The following is a 15,666-nucleotide window of genomic DNA, read 5'->3' as shown; positions in this document are numbered from 1 at the left end:
GAAAAAGAAAAAAGAAAAAAAGAAAATTTCAAGGCCAGTATCCCTAATGAACATCAATGCAAAAAATCCTTAATAAAATCCTTGCAAACTGAATCCACCAGCACATCAAAAAGCTTATTTACCACGATCAAGTTGGTGTTATCCCTGGGATGCAAGGCTGGTTCAACATATGCAAATCAATAAACATAATTCATCACATGAACAGAAGACAAAAACCACATGATTATCTCAATAGATGCAGAAAAGGTATTCAATAAAATTCAACATCTCTTTATGTTAAAAACTCTCAATAAACTAGGTGTTCAAGAAACATACCTCAAATAATAAGAGCCATTTTTGACAAACTCACAGTGAGTATCATACTGAATGGGCAAAAGCTGGAAGCATTCCTCTTAAAAACCGGCACAGTACAAGGATGTCCTCTCTTAACACTCCTATTCAACACGGTATTGGAAGTTCTGGCCAGAGCAATCAGGCAAGAGAAAAAAAAAAATAAAGCATATTTAAATAGGAAGAGAGGAAGTCAAATTGTCTCTGTTTACAGATGACATGATTTTATAATTAGTAAACCCCATCATCTCAGTCCAAAAACTCCTTAAACTGATAAGAAATTTCAGCAAAGTCTCAGGATGCAAAATCAATGTGCAAAAATCACAGGCATTCCTATACACCAAAAATAGACAATCCGAGAGCCAAATCATGAATGCACACCCATTCACAATTGCTACAAAGAGAATAAAATACCTACAAATACAGCTAACAAAGGAAGTGAAGGACCTCTTCAAAGAGAACTGCAAATCACTCCTCAAGAAAATCAGAGAGGACACAAACAAATGGAAAAACATCCTATGTTCATGGATAAGAAGAATCAATATCATGAAAATGGCCATACCGGCCAGGCGCGGTGGCTCAAGCCTGTAATCCCAGCACTTTGGGAGGCCGAGACGGGCGGATCACGAGGTCAGGAGATCGAGACCATCCTGGCTGACATGGTGAAACCCCGTCTCTACTTTAAAAAGTACAAAAAACTAGCCGGGCGAGGTGGCGGCGCCTGTAGTCCCAGCTACTCGGGAGGCTGAGGCAGGAGAATGGCGTGAACCCGGGAGGCGGAGCTTGCAGTGAGCTGAGATCCAGCCACTGCACTCCAGCCTGGGCGGCAGAGCGAGACTCCGTCTCAAAAAAAAAAAAAAAAAAAAAAAGAGAAAATGGCCATACTGCCCAAAGTAATTTATAGATTCAATGCTATTTTCATTAAACTACCATTACGTTCTTCACAGAATTAGAAAAAAAAAAAACTATTTTAAAACTCATGTGGAGCCAAAAAAGAGCCCACATAGCCAAGACAATCCTCAGCAAAAAGAACAAAGTTGAAGGCATCATGCTATCCAACTTCAAACTATACTACAAGGCTACAGTAACCAAAACAGCATGGTACTCGTACAAAAATAGACACATAGACTAATGGAACAGAATAGAGATATCAGAAATAAGACCACATATGTACAACCATCTGATCTTCAACAAACCTGACAAAAACAAGCAATGGGGAAAGGATTCCGTATTTAATAAATGATGCTGGGAGAACAGGCTAGCCATATGCAGAAAACTGAAACTGAACCCTTTCCTTACACCTTACATAAAAATTAACTCAAGATGAATTAAAGACTTAAATGTGAAACCCAAAACTATAAAAACCATAGTAGAAAATCTAGGCAATACCATTCAGGACATAGAGACAGGCAAAGATTTCATAACAAAAACATCAAAAGCAATTGCACTAAAAGCAAAAATTGACAAATGTGATCTAATTAAACTAAAGAGTTTCTTCACAGCAAAAGAAACTATCATCAGAGCAAACAAACAACCTACAGAATGGGAGAAAATTTTTGCCATCTATGCATCCAACAAAGGTCTAATATCCAGAATCTACAAGAAACTTAAACAAATTTACAAGAAAAAAACAAACAACCCTATTAAAAAGTGGGCAAAGAGTGTGAACAGACAGTTCTCAAAAGAAGACATTTATGAGGCCAAGAAACAAACGAAAAAAAGCTCAACATCGCTGATCATTAGAGAAATGCAAATCAAAACCACAATGAGATACTATCTCATGACAGTCAGAATGACGATTATTAAAAAGTTAAGAAAAAAGAGATGCTAGCAAGGCTGTGGAGAATTAGGAACACTTTTACACTGTTGGTGGGAATGTAAATTAGTTCAGCCATTGTGGAAGACAGTGTAGTGATTCTTTGAAGACCTAGAACCAGAAATACCATTTGACCCAGTAATTCCATTACTGGGTAGATACTCAAAGGAATATAAATCATTCTGTTATAAAAATACATGCATGCATGTGATCATTTAGATTGATTCCAAATCTACTATTGTGAATACTTCATTGCAGCACTATTCACAATAGCAAAGATGTGGAATCAACACAAATGCTCATCAATGATAGACTAGATAAAGAAAATGTGGTACATATATGCCATGGAATACTATGCAGCCATAAAAAGGAATGAGATCATGTCCTTTGCAGGGACATGAATGGAGCTGGAAGCCATTATTCTCAGCAAACTAATGCAGGAATAGAAAACCAAACACCGCATGTTCTCACTTGCAAGTGGGAGCTGAACAATGTGAACACATAGACACAGGGAAGAGAACAACACACACTAGAGTGTTTCAGAGAGGGCAGGAGGAAGGAGAGCATCAGGAAAAATAGCTAATGCAGGACTTAATACCGTGGAGACGGGATGATCTGTGCAGCAAACCACCAGGGCACACGTTTACGTATGTGACAAACCTGCATATCCTGCACATGTACCTCAGAACTTAAAATAAAATAAAATAAATAATAGTGTTAAGTATAATGGTCTATCTTTTGCATCATACATTTTTCATTTAAAATCAGATTGTGCAAACCTTTCATATTATCATTCATCTTTACTATTATTATTTCATTGGCTTAATAGTACTCTATCAGTGTGATATAACTGTTTCCCAATTCCTGGTGATTTAAAATGTTTCTAGTTTTCTGTCTTACAAATGTTGTTAAGAATACTAAGATAAGTATCAATTTCTTCCTAAGTATGTTGCCAAATTTTAAAATCTTTCCTTCTTTCTATTACCATTTAAAATAAGTTTTCATTTTCTATGTGGATGAGTTCTGTTCATATATATGCTATTTATTCCTAATGTTATAACTGTGGTAAAAAAAAAAGCCTATAAAACTTTGACTTTTAATTAAAATTATTCATTAAGCCCTAACGCATAATTTTTACAAATGTTGCATACTTTAAAAGATACAACCCCATTTTTAAATAACTAGCATTTCTTTTATTTTATAAATTTATAAATACCTAATTGATGCCAGGCACTGCGCTGGGTACCAGTGATACAAAAGTGAACAAGGCAGATCCTTGCCCATATGGGGCTTAAAGTCTAACTCGGAGTAAAGAAGTGGAAAAAAAAACCCAAAAAACTGGGATGACTGTGATGATTGGACAGTCCGAGGCACTAGTATCCTTAGATCCAAGCATAAAAGGACCTCTGCTCTTATCCCAGGTTTCAGAGAACGTCATTCAGGCCTACCTTGAGCTGTGTTCCTCTCTTCTAGGCAAAAAGAGAGGCACAGAAGGTGAGGGGATATCTGTGGGCATCCTGGGCATGCCAATCTGGTGCCCACAATCCCCATTAGATGCACCTTCGGGGGCCAGGGATACCCGAATTCCCTACTCAAACAATTCAAACCTGCTCCCACAGGCAGAACAGGCTTCCCTAGGTCCACCCTCCTAAAGATTGACTTTGCCTTTTATGTGTCCACCAATGGGTGACTATTTAGGGGAGATCGTGAACAGTTTAAATGTTTGGTCTGGGTTGTCCAGGCACATACAGGCAAAGCCCCTTTCTGAAGTTCTAGATGGAGGCAGGAGTGGGAAGGAAAGGTGAGGGGTGACAGACAGGACAAGCAGCTGGAAGCCATTTCTTCCCACAGTCATGTTCCTGCACAGAACTCCAAGGATTCTGAGAATTCTAATTTGAACCTAGTTTTCCAGGTGGTTTTGAGGATATATTTGTCAAGGTAGGAGGATAGAACATACTTTGTTTAATGGTTTGTTAGCTTGATTTGCAGTTTTAAAATATTTAGACATATGGGATGTGGGCCTTCCTTTGAATTCTTACCCCAGGCCCTGCAAATGTTGGGGTACGCCTGGTACAAGGTGCTATGGGGACACCTAAAAGAAAGATCTAAACTTACGTGAGGGAGTCATAGAAAGCCTCTCAAAGTAAGTCATGGTTCAGTAGAATAGGTTCAGCCACAGAATATTCTACTTACGTAATCTACATTTATAGTCTAAAGATGGAAAAATCACATGCTCATCTTAATAACTGTCAAAAATGCATTTGATGAAATTCAAGAAACAGTCGTATTCAAACTAACTTAATATTCTAGAATAACCATATGATTACCATAATAAATGATATCTGCACGAAGCTAAATCCTGGCATCATACTTAATGGTGAATACTAGCAGTTCCCTTTAAATTTAACTAAAGACAAAGATGGAAATATTTAACATGGGTCTTAAATTTCTAACCAGTTTATTTTGGCAGATGTTAACTTCTTTTTTCCTTTTCTGGTAATCTCATGAACAGTTTTATGTGAGAAGATCTGTGTTTTCCTTTACTCCACCACATTTTTAAGATTCTTTACCTTGTTCTGGTCTTTTGTCATTGTTGTTGCTGGTCTAGACTCCCTTTTTAAGATATGAGTTTCATAAAATTGCCCCCTGCTTGTTAAAACACACATTCATTTACCACAAATTCTCCTCTTTAACGATTCAATGGAAGTCTCAGTTTTGTTCATTATGATTTTGTATTTGTTTGGTCAACAATTCCCTGGAGCTGGTGTTTAAACCAGGAAGCGACTCATTCTCCCAAATGGTTCTTGTGTCTCGGTTATTAATCTGCATCAACGGGAAGCAAGTAGCATTCCCCACACTATCCAGTCTGGACGCATAATCCGGAACTTGGCATAGGAATAGAGTGGTGGTGGAAGTTCTGGCCTGGCTGACTATAAGGAACAAGCAGTTAATCTAATATACACAAGTCATGTGGCATTTTTAATTTGAGTACGAATACAAGTCTATTTTAAAGTTGTTTGCCTGGTCACTGCCAGGCATCTGTTAGCTACCGTGTTTTCAGATTCTCTCTCTCGTAAATTTCTAGACTAGAAATCTACAGATAAGATTTTGATATTTTGACATTAGGGTTCAAAGGATTATTATTAAACAATGCCCAGGGAGAGACAGGGCATCTTTATGAAGCAGCAGTTTGGGTGTTGCTTTCCGATTCCTTTTCAAATTTTACAACAGAGCACTTGCGGGCTGGGATGCTGCGGCTTCTCACCGTATACCTTCAGAGAAAGTATCTCATTCCAAGCCTGTATATCATTCTTTTCTTCTCCAACAATTCAGGACTTGTGATAATTTTTTGGACATCAAGCATATTTATGCAGAACTCTCCTACATTAAGTAAAAGGCAGGACTTTCAGATGTGTGCTTTTGGTGCTCCCTGCATTTTATAAGCTTTTGGTCCTCCCTGCATTCTATAAGTTAATAAATCAGGGAATTCATTCAGAATTTGTCAAAACCTTGGCAAGATTAGAAATTGCCTAAAACTAGTTCTTCCATTAGTCATCAGATATAATTTTGACAATGAAAGTGATCTCTGAGATCACCCCGTCCATAAAATTCCCCACAGTGTCTTCCTCATACTGCTCCACTGGGCCTCATTTTCCCATCATCCTCATCCCTCCTCTCCCCGCCATCACACCCCCAGCTCTGTCTCACAAAGAACAACCAAATAGCAGGTGAAAGGCACTAAGATGGCGTCACCCAGCATTCTGGAGTTTCAACGTGAAAAACCTGTCCTTGGTTTCTCCACCTCTAAGGCAAATACTCTGTTAGCCCTGCAGTTTGCTCGTTTGCTTTCTGACTCTTTTCAGTCTTTGCCTAGTCCCTAACTACTCAACCTTCTGAGCAATTTGTCTATTCTTTTTTGATTCCTCCCTTCTGAAAGATACTTCGGTGGATTCTGATAAAAGGAACCTTAGTCTGGGCCTAAAGAATCTTTTACTTTATGGCAGTGCCAAAATACAAGGGGTGTGTTCTGTCCTCTCCTAGACTTCTGTTCTAGAAAATCAGTTATCACTCAACACCACACACTGAGTAATCAAGAAGAAAGAAATTAAAACCACAAATAATTCCATGATCCAGAGAAAAACATTGTTGGTACTTTAGGATATAGTGTGGTAGGGGGCATATTTATGCTAAACAATTATTTATCTAAAATTCAATTTAACTAGGCATTGCATATTTTTATTTGCTTAATCTGGCAACTCTGTTACAACTCTAATCCCAACAGGCTGGTTTACCTTTACATATATCCTCACTAATAATTCCACATTTCTAAAAATAAAAAAACAGTAAAAGAGTATTTCAGAAATAAGTTTGCTCAGGAAATTTATAACATTTTGCCACCCACGCACTGGGATGGAAAATTTTATCTCTTTCCTTTGTTGATTTGTAGTATGTTAAAGAAAATTAGAGTGATTTTAGTTTACAGGTTTGTGTTTTTGATTAGGATTCAATATGTGCTAACTGGCTAACCAGTGCATACCACTTCAGCTCATTCTGAGTACTAAGTGCTAATAAAATATTTTTATTTAGAAGTAAATAAAAAATAAAGTTGCCAAAGTAAAATCTTATGGGGGAGATAAATTCACTTGAAAAAGATATAATAATAACATTAGTTTTACTTCCATACTGCATTAAAGAAGTAAGAAAATACAATTTGTGTAATCCTCTGCAAAGAGGAAAAATGTTACTGTAGCAATAATCATAGGATTTTTTGGAAGGAGATTGGATATTATTTCATTTGATTAATTTCTAATTTTTTCGCTTATTTTAACTAAAGATTTCATCTTGCCCATGGTTTTTCTTATTTATGTTTACCATAACATTGTCAACAATGCACTCCTTGAACCTAGAAGTGATTTCAAGTCATAATGATGACTGCATATAAGATATTTGTGACTTGTCAAACTCACAAGAAATATAGGGAATTGTACCTGAACAATTGCCCCTATCTATATCAACTCACTGTCAGTCTTTGGACAGTAACATATTTCACACAGTAACTTTATAAATTTGGGCACCTAGAGAAATTCTTTAACTAAAACATTTTCAGGGTGACTTGACAGATGACATTGACAATAAACACATTTTTAGGAATAATGTGCAGACAAAGTTTTAAAAATGGGTTTATACTGCAGACTTTTTCAAGTCCTTTTGATTAGTGTACTATAATGGATGAAAAATAATGGCATGAAGATTTCCTCCTGCTTGTCTGCAGACCTGTTTTCTTCTATTCCTCATTACCAAAGACTAGTATAGAAAGCAGTCATAAAGGCTGGGCAACAGAAAAATGTCTACATCTGCTCACTGGATGTTTTCAGAAAGTGCCATGGCATCAAGGGCTCACCAACAGCTGAAGGAAGGTCTGCAATACTAATTAGGGAAAAAACAATTCTCATTCATCTGGCTTATTCTGATATCACTTCTTGGCAGTAAAAAGAGACTAAAACAATGTGCAAATGTGACGGTTGGGAAGTCAAGTTAGAGTGGAAACTTGATATCATTTCTCCTTTCTGGTCTCCCATTGTTTATGGTGTTTTGAATATTATTTTAGGTATTAAAAATGATTTTGTGTGGTCAGAATCACAATATGATGTGGCAGCAACTAAAATCAAAATCAGTGCATGTTGCTATTCAGTTCAGTCTTGACTATATTTAACCAATAGATACGTTTTTAGCCAAGAAATTCCCCATTCTAAAAATATGATGCTTTTAACTCTTCGTTTTTTCAATACATTTGTCCTCTGAACATTGCCATTGACTGATAAGAGTCAGATTCCTACAGAGAGACGTAGAAATTTCCTGTCTAAGAGCCAGTATTGCACTAACAGTACATTAGTAGCCGGTACTTTAATACTACGGTATTTAAGAATGCAGTGGTTAAGCACATACCCCCTGGGCTCTGAGTTATGTGAGTTTAAATCCAAGCTCGGTCATTTACTAAAGCATTGTGATAATGAACTTATTTAAAATTCTCAAGCCCAAGTTTTTCATCTATAAAATGAAAATAATATAAGTAACTTTATCCTATGGTAATACAAGTAAAGAGCTTAGCACAATTCATCACATCTGTAAATAATAAATAATTGCTATTGTCATTACTATAAAATATTTATATTATAGCATGACTCACTGTAATGTGCTATAATTATCACATTTCCTCATGGATTTTCTTCCCTCACAAATGACTAGCCAAAATATTAAGGTAGAAATAGTTCTTTTCTTCATACATTTTCTCCCAGGGCTGCCTCTCGGTAGCAAATAGGCAAACAGGAGATTGGAAGTGATGTCTCCATGTTAACCTATATTTTCTAAGCAAGGTCAGTACAGAAATTCACTTCCTATATGGCTGGGTGAATCTTTCTCTTTCTTTCGGAAATGGAAAACATTTTCGCAAAGCCTTTAGGAGACTCTGATGTAAGGGTATTAGTTGGTGAGAGAGAAAATAAGTGTTCTCTTCTTTGTGCACTTGGACTGAGTCATGAAAGTAAGTTATCACCCATTCTCACATCCCTTGAAATCCTGATTAGTTCTCTAGCAAAAGTGTTTCTTTCTGCTATATCTCACGATCAGCTCTGGGAAGCAGCATGCCTGCTTTTACACTGAAACTTCAAAGGTGTGCTTTAAGTAAAGTTTTATCCTCCTATGGAGGAATGACTTGCATGTACTATAGAAACTTAGTTTTCTCTGCATAAATCCATAAATATTGCTTGAAATTCCCTTTCAGGAATTCAGATCCCTTTATTATTGCTTTTATACCTCTTTTCTCCTAAAGTATTTAAATTTGAAAACAATAGTTTTTTTCTAGATTCCCACCGCCTTCTACCATTTTTCAAGTGAAGAAGAAAGTCTAACTTATGAACTATATACTTGGAATCAGGAAACAAACCTTGTGAAAAAAAAAAATTCAGAAAAAAAAATGTAGAAAGGTACAGAAAAGCACTGAATTTTAAATTAGAAGAATTATTTTTTATTTCTTCCTCAGGTATTTATAAGCCACATGATATTGAACAGATCATTAGATCTCTCTAAATCTAGTTTTATTACCCACAATATGGGAGTCTGGCCTCCCAAATTGCCTCTTGGAGCCTCAGTAAAGAGAAAATAAAATCGTGCACATAGAGATGTTAGATCAATTCCAAAGCTCCATTCATCCATTTTTAGCAGTATGGGATTAACAATTCATATGCTCTTGAGAAACTCTCTAAAGGTTCTGAGGATTTGCTGCCTGTTATAATCAGAGAGCACGCACTTCCAGGCCAAGCAGGAAGGATCAGAGTTCACTACAGCCAGAACATCCTGAACCACATAATCCTTCCTTTAACTTTAGGGTACAATGATAAAAGGGGATTTATGCAAAAACGTGCTGACATTTTTCCTGAAAGATTAGTGAGTAATTTTCCTTTATCCTATTTTTAAGAGCAAACTCTTTAAAAAGTCACAATATTGAATCATATATTCCCCTCATCTACATAATATAATATGTTTTTCAAAATTTTTATTATCCCTGAGTGGCGATAAAATCTCAACTGTTTAAAATAATTTTTTTTAGATTTATAACATTCAATAAAAATTTTAGGTGTGAAAGATATTTTCTACTGAGATAAAACTCAGTACCTCCCAACCTCATGGATGCTTTTTAAAAAAAGTCTTACTCACTATAGCACAGCCTCAAAGTGTTAATTTAAACATACATTCTTAGAGGAAAAATATACATTTGTGTGCTGATTTTAAAAAATAAAAAAAGGTTTTATACTAACCAGGATTTCAGACCTGGTGTAACGGCATGGATTAAATGAGCTCAGAACTACATTCTTCCTAGATCTAGAAGTATAATTCTCTTGGCATTCACAAACATCAATTCTAGTATTCTTTAAATATGCACATAAACACCTCTGAAATACTTAAAAAGAAAATTTTAAAAGATAGCAAGATGTGCCTGATTTCACTAACTTAAAAGTAACATGGGAAACATATAAATTGAAATACACCATACTAGCTCATATAAATAATATATTGTCTTGTGATAAAATGTGCTAAATCTGCTTCTTCCTTCTGGTTTACTTTTTATTTTTTACTATTATGAGTACATGATAGCTGCACATATTTACAAGGCACATGTGACATTTGTAATGATCAAATCAGGGGATAATAAATGATCAAATCATAGCAGTATTCATCACTTCAAGCATTTGTCATTTCTTTGTATTAGGAATATTCCAATTCTACTCGTTCAGTAATTCTGAAATACACAATAAAGTATTGTTAATTATAGTCATCCTATTGTGCTATCAAACACTACATCTTATTTCTTCTATCTAAATATATTCTTGTATGCACTAACCATCCTTCTTTATCCTTCCATCCCCACTACCCACACCAGCCTCTGGTAACCATCACTCTACTGCATATCTCTATGAGTTCAATTTTTCTTTAGCTTCAACATATTAGTGAGGACCTGTGATATTTGTCTTTCTGTGCCTGTCTTATTTCACTTAACATAATGTCCTCCAGTTCCATCCCTGTTTCTGCAAGTGACAGGATTTCATTTTTTATGGCTGAGTAATATTCTATTGTGTATATGTACCACATTTTCTTTACCCGTTAATCCATTGCTAGAACTTAGATTGATTCCATATCTTGGCTATTGTGAATAGCACTATAATAAACATGGCGGTGTTATAATAAACATGGAAGTATATCTCTTTGATATACTGACTTCCTTGCTATTAAGTGTCTATCCAGCAGTGGGATTGCTAGGTCATATGGTAATTTTACTTTCAGTTGTTTGAGGAACCTCCATACTATTCTTCATAGTGATTTTTCTAATTTACATTCTCACCAACTGTGTATGAGGGTTTCCCTTTTTATACATCCATCCTCAGCAGAATCTATCATTGCCTGTATTTTTAATAAAAGTCATTTTATTTTCTCATTTTATTTTTAGAAGTTTCCTCTTCTACATTTTTTATCTTTTTTATTTCTCCATGAAGGCCTATTTTTTTTATAATTACAACTTTTATTTTAGATTCAGGGGGTGCATGTTCAGGTTTGTATATTGCATGATGCTGAGGTTTGGGATACAAATGATCTCATCATCCAAATAGCATAGTACTCAAAAGTTAATTTTTCTTTGTTTTCCTTTTCTTTTCTTTTCCTTTTTTTTTTTTTTTTTTTTTTTTTTTTTTGAGATGGAGTCTCGCTCTGTCACCTGGAGTGCAGTGGTGCAATCTTGGTTCACTGCAACCTCTGCCTCCATCATTCCAGCAATTCTCCTACCTCAGCCTCCCAGGTAGCTGGGATTACAGGCGCACGCCACTACACCTGGCTAATTTGTGTATTTTTAGTAGAGACAGGATTTCACCATGTTTTCCAGGCTGGTCTCAAACTCCTGATCTCAGGTGATCCACTCGCCTCAGACTCCAGTTAGTTTTTCAACCCTTGTTCCTTTCCCTCCTTCCCCCATCTGTCAGTCCCCAGTGTCTATTGTTGCCATCTGTATTAGCCCATTTTCACACTACTGATAAAGATATATCCGAGACTGGGTAATTTATGAAGAAAAAGAGGTCTAGTGGACTCACACTTCCATGTGGCTGGGGGAGGGGGCGCTCACAATCATGGTGGAAGGCAAAAGGCACATCTTACTTGGTGGCAGACAAGAGAGAATGAGAGAGAATGCTTGGTTGCAAAAGGGGTTTCCCATTATAAAACCATCAGATCTCATGAGACTTATTCACTACCACAAGAACAGTATGGAGAAAATCGCCCCCGTGATTCAATTATCTCCCACCAGGTCCCTCCCACAACATGTGGGAATTATGGGAGCTACAACTCAAGATGAGATTGGGGTGGGGACACAGCCAAACCATATCATTTCACCCCAGCCCCTCCCAAATCTCATGTCCTCACATTTGAAAACCAGTCATGCCTTCCCAACAGTCCCCCAAAGTCATAACTCATTTCAGTATTAACTCAAAAGTTCACAGTCCAAAGTCTTATGTGAGACAAGGCAAGCCCCTTCCACCTGTGAGCCTGTAAAATCAAAAGCAAGTTACTTACTTCCCACATACAACGGGAGTATAGGCATTGAATAAATACACCCATTCCAAGTGGAAGAAATTAGCCAAAACAAAGGGGCTAAAGGCCCCATGCAAGTCCAAAATCCAGCAGGGCAGTCAAATCTTAAAGCTCCGAAATGATCTCGTTTGACTCCATGTCTCTTATCCAGGTCACACTGATGCAAGAGGTGGATTCCCATGGTCTTAGGTAGCTCCACCTCTGTGGTTTTGCAGGGTACAGCTTCCCTCCCAGCTGCTTTTACAGGGGTGGATTTGAGTGTCTGCAGCTTTTCCAGGACCACAGTGCAAGCTGTCAGTGGATCTGGCATTCTGGTGTCTGGAGGATGGTGGCCCTCTTCTCACAGTTCCACTAGGTGGTGCCCCAGTGGGGACTCTGTGTGGGGGTTTCAACTCCATATTTCCCTTCTGCACTGCCCTAGCAGAGGTTCTCCATGAGGGCCCTGCCCTGAATCAAACTTCTGCCTGAGCATCCAGGCATCTCCATACATCCTCTGAAATTTATGCGGAAGTCCCCAAACCTTAATTCTTGACTTCTGTGCAACCTGAAAGCTCAACACCATGTGGAAGCTGCCAAGGTTTGGATTTGCACCCTCTGAAGCCACAGCCCGAGCTGCACCTTGGCACCTTTTAGCCATGGCTGGAGCAGCTAAATCCCTAAGCTGCACACAGCAGGGTGCCCCTGGGTCCAGCCCATAAAACCATTTTTCCTCCTAGGCCTCCAGGCCTGTGATGGGAGAGGCTGCCATGAAGGTCTCTGACCTGCCCTGGAGACATTTTCCCCATTGTCTTGACCATTAACATTTGGCTCCTCGTTACTTACGCAAATTTCTGCAGTCAGATTGAATTTCTCCTCAGAAAATAGACTTTTCTTTTCTAGTGCATTGTCAGGCTGCAAATTTTCAGAATTTTGATGCTCTCTTTCCCTTTTAAAACTGAAGGTTTTTAACTGCACCCAAGTCATCTCTTGAATGCTTTGCTGCTTAGAAATGTCTTCCACCAGATACCCTAAATCATCTCCTTCAAATTCAAAGTTCCACAAATCTCTAGGGCAGGGGCAAAATGGCAAAATGCTGCCAGTCTCTTTATTAAAACATAACAAGAGTGACCTTTACTCCAGTTCACAACAATTTCCTCATCTCCATCTGAGACCACATCACCCTAGATTTCATTGTCCATGACATTATCAGCAATTTGGTCAAAGCCATTCAGTAAGTCTCTAGGAAGTTTCTAACTTTCTCACATTTTCCAGTGTTCTTCTGAGTCCTCCAAACCATTCCAACCCCTGACTGTTATCCAGTACTAAAGTCACTTCCACATCTTCGGGTATCTTTACAGGAGTTCCCACCCCCAGTGCCAATTTACATATTAGTCCATTTTCATGCTGCTGATAAACACATACCTGAGACTGGGAAATTTATAAAGCAAAAGAGGTCTAGTGGACTCACAGTTCCACATGTCTGGGGAGGCCACACAATCGTGGTGGGAGTCAAAAGGCATGTCTCATATGGTGGCAGACAAGAGAGAATGAGAGAACGAAGTGAAAGGGGTTCCCCTTATAAACCTATCAAATCTCATGAGACTTATTCACTACCACAAAAACAGTATGGGGAAAACTGCCCCTATCATTCAATTATCTCACACTGGGTCTCTTCTGCAACACATGGGAATTATGGGAGCTACATTTCAAGATGAGATTTGTGTGGGGACACAGTCAAACCATATCACCATCTTTGTATTCATGAGTATCCAATGTTGAGCTCCCTCTTATTAATGTGAGCAGACAGTATTTGGTTTTCTGTTCCTGAATTAATTTGCTTATGATAATGGCCTCCAACTCCAACTGCATCAAGGCTGCTGCAAAAGACATGATTTTGTTCCTTTTTATGACTGCATTATATTCCATGACATACATGTGCCACATTTTCTTTATCCAATCCTCTGTTTATGGGCACCTAGGTTGATTCCATGTCTTTGCTATTGTGAATAGCACAAGGATGGATGTGTGAGTGCATATGTCTTTTCTGTAGAATGATTCATTTTCTTTTGGATACACAACCAGTAATGGGATTGCTGGGTCAAATTGTAGTTCTGTTTTAAATTAGTTGAGAAATCTCCAAACTGCTTTCCACAATGGATGGATTAATTTACACTCCCACCAACAGTGTATGTGTTCCCTTTTCTCCACGGCCTCACCAGCATCTGTTGTTTTTTGACTTTTTAAAAATTGCCATTCTCACTGGTATGAGATGGCATTTCATTATGGTTTCTATTTGCATTTCTCTTATGATTAGTGATATTGAGCATTCTTTCATGTTTTCTGGCCAGATAAGAGCCATTTTAAATGGGATGTAATGATATCTCACTGTTGTTTTAAGTTGCATTTTTTTTTCTGATGATTAGTGATGCTGAGCATGTTTTCTTATAACTGTTGGCCATTTGCATGTCTTCTTTTGAAATATGCTTATTCAGATCTTTTGCCCATTTTTTAATGTTTTAATCAGAATATTTGTTTTCTTCCTATCAAGTTTTTTGATCTCCTTATATATTCTGGTTTTTAATTACTTGTAAGATGGGTAGTCTGCAAATATTTTCTCCCATTCTGTGGGTTGTCCCTTCACTTTGTTGCTTTTTTTTCCTTTGTTGTGCAGATATTTTTTAGCTTGATGTGATCCCATTTGCCCATTTTTCCTTTGGTTGCCTGTGTTTTTGAGGTCTTACTCAGTCTTTGTCCAGACCAATGTCCTGGAATATTTCCCCAATGTTTTCTTCTGATCGTTTAATGGTTTCAGGTCTTATATTAAAGTCTTCAATCCATTTTGAGTTAATTTTTGTGTATGGCAAGAAATAGGGGTCTAATTTCATTATTTTGCATATGGATATCCAGTTTTCTCAGCACCATTTATTGAAGAGACTGTCCTTTACCCAATGTATGTTCTTGGCACTTTGTCTAAAATGAGTTAACTGTGAATGCATGGATTTATTTCTGAGTTCTCTATTGTGTTCCATTGGTCTATATGTCTGCTTTTATGTCAATATCATATTGTTTTGGTCACTATAGCTTTGTAGTATAATTTGAAGTCAGGTAATATGATGTCTCCAGCTTTGTTGTTTTTTTCTCAGGATAGCTTTGGCTATTCTGGGTCTTCTGTGGCTCCATATAAATTTTAGAATTTTTTTTATATTTCTGTGAAGAATGTCATTGATATTTTGACAGGAATTCCATTAAATCTGTAGATTGCTTTGGGTAGTATGAACATTTTGACCATATTGGTTTTTCCAAACCATGACAATAGAACATCTTTCCATTGTTTTGTGTCCTCTTCAACTTCTTTCATCAATGTTTTATACTTTTCATTGTAGAAATCTTTTACTTCTTTGGTTAATTCC

At 37.3% G+C, this 15,666-nt stretch overlaps 1 protein-coding gene across 2 annotated transcripts in view; it reads left to right on the top strand.

Annotated features, from left to right (window-relative positions):
* The window catches only part of LOC105465595 (spermatogenesis associated 16), a 264,722-nt gene that overhangs the window by 57,229 nt on the left and 191,827 nt on the right, over positions 1 to 15,666 (top strand). The window lies entirely within an intron of this gene.

This window comes from Macaca nemestrina, chromosome 2 (genome assembly GCF_043159975.1).
Source record: "Macaca nemestrina isolate mMacNem1 chromosome 2, mMacNem.hap1, whole genome shotgun sequence".
Classification (NCBI taxonomy): Eukaryota; Metazoa; Chordata; class Mammalia; order Primates; family Cercopithecidae; genus Macaca; species Macaca nemestrina.
The sequence above is the reverse complement of the archived record's forward strand: the minus strand, read 5'-3'. Positions and strand labels throughout refer to the sequence as shown.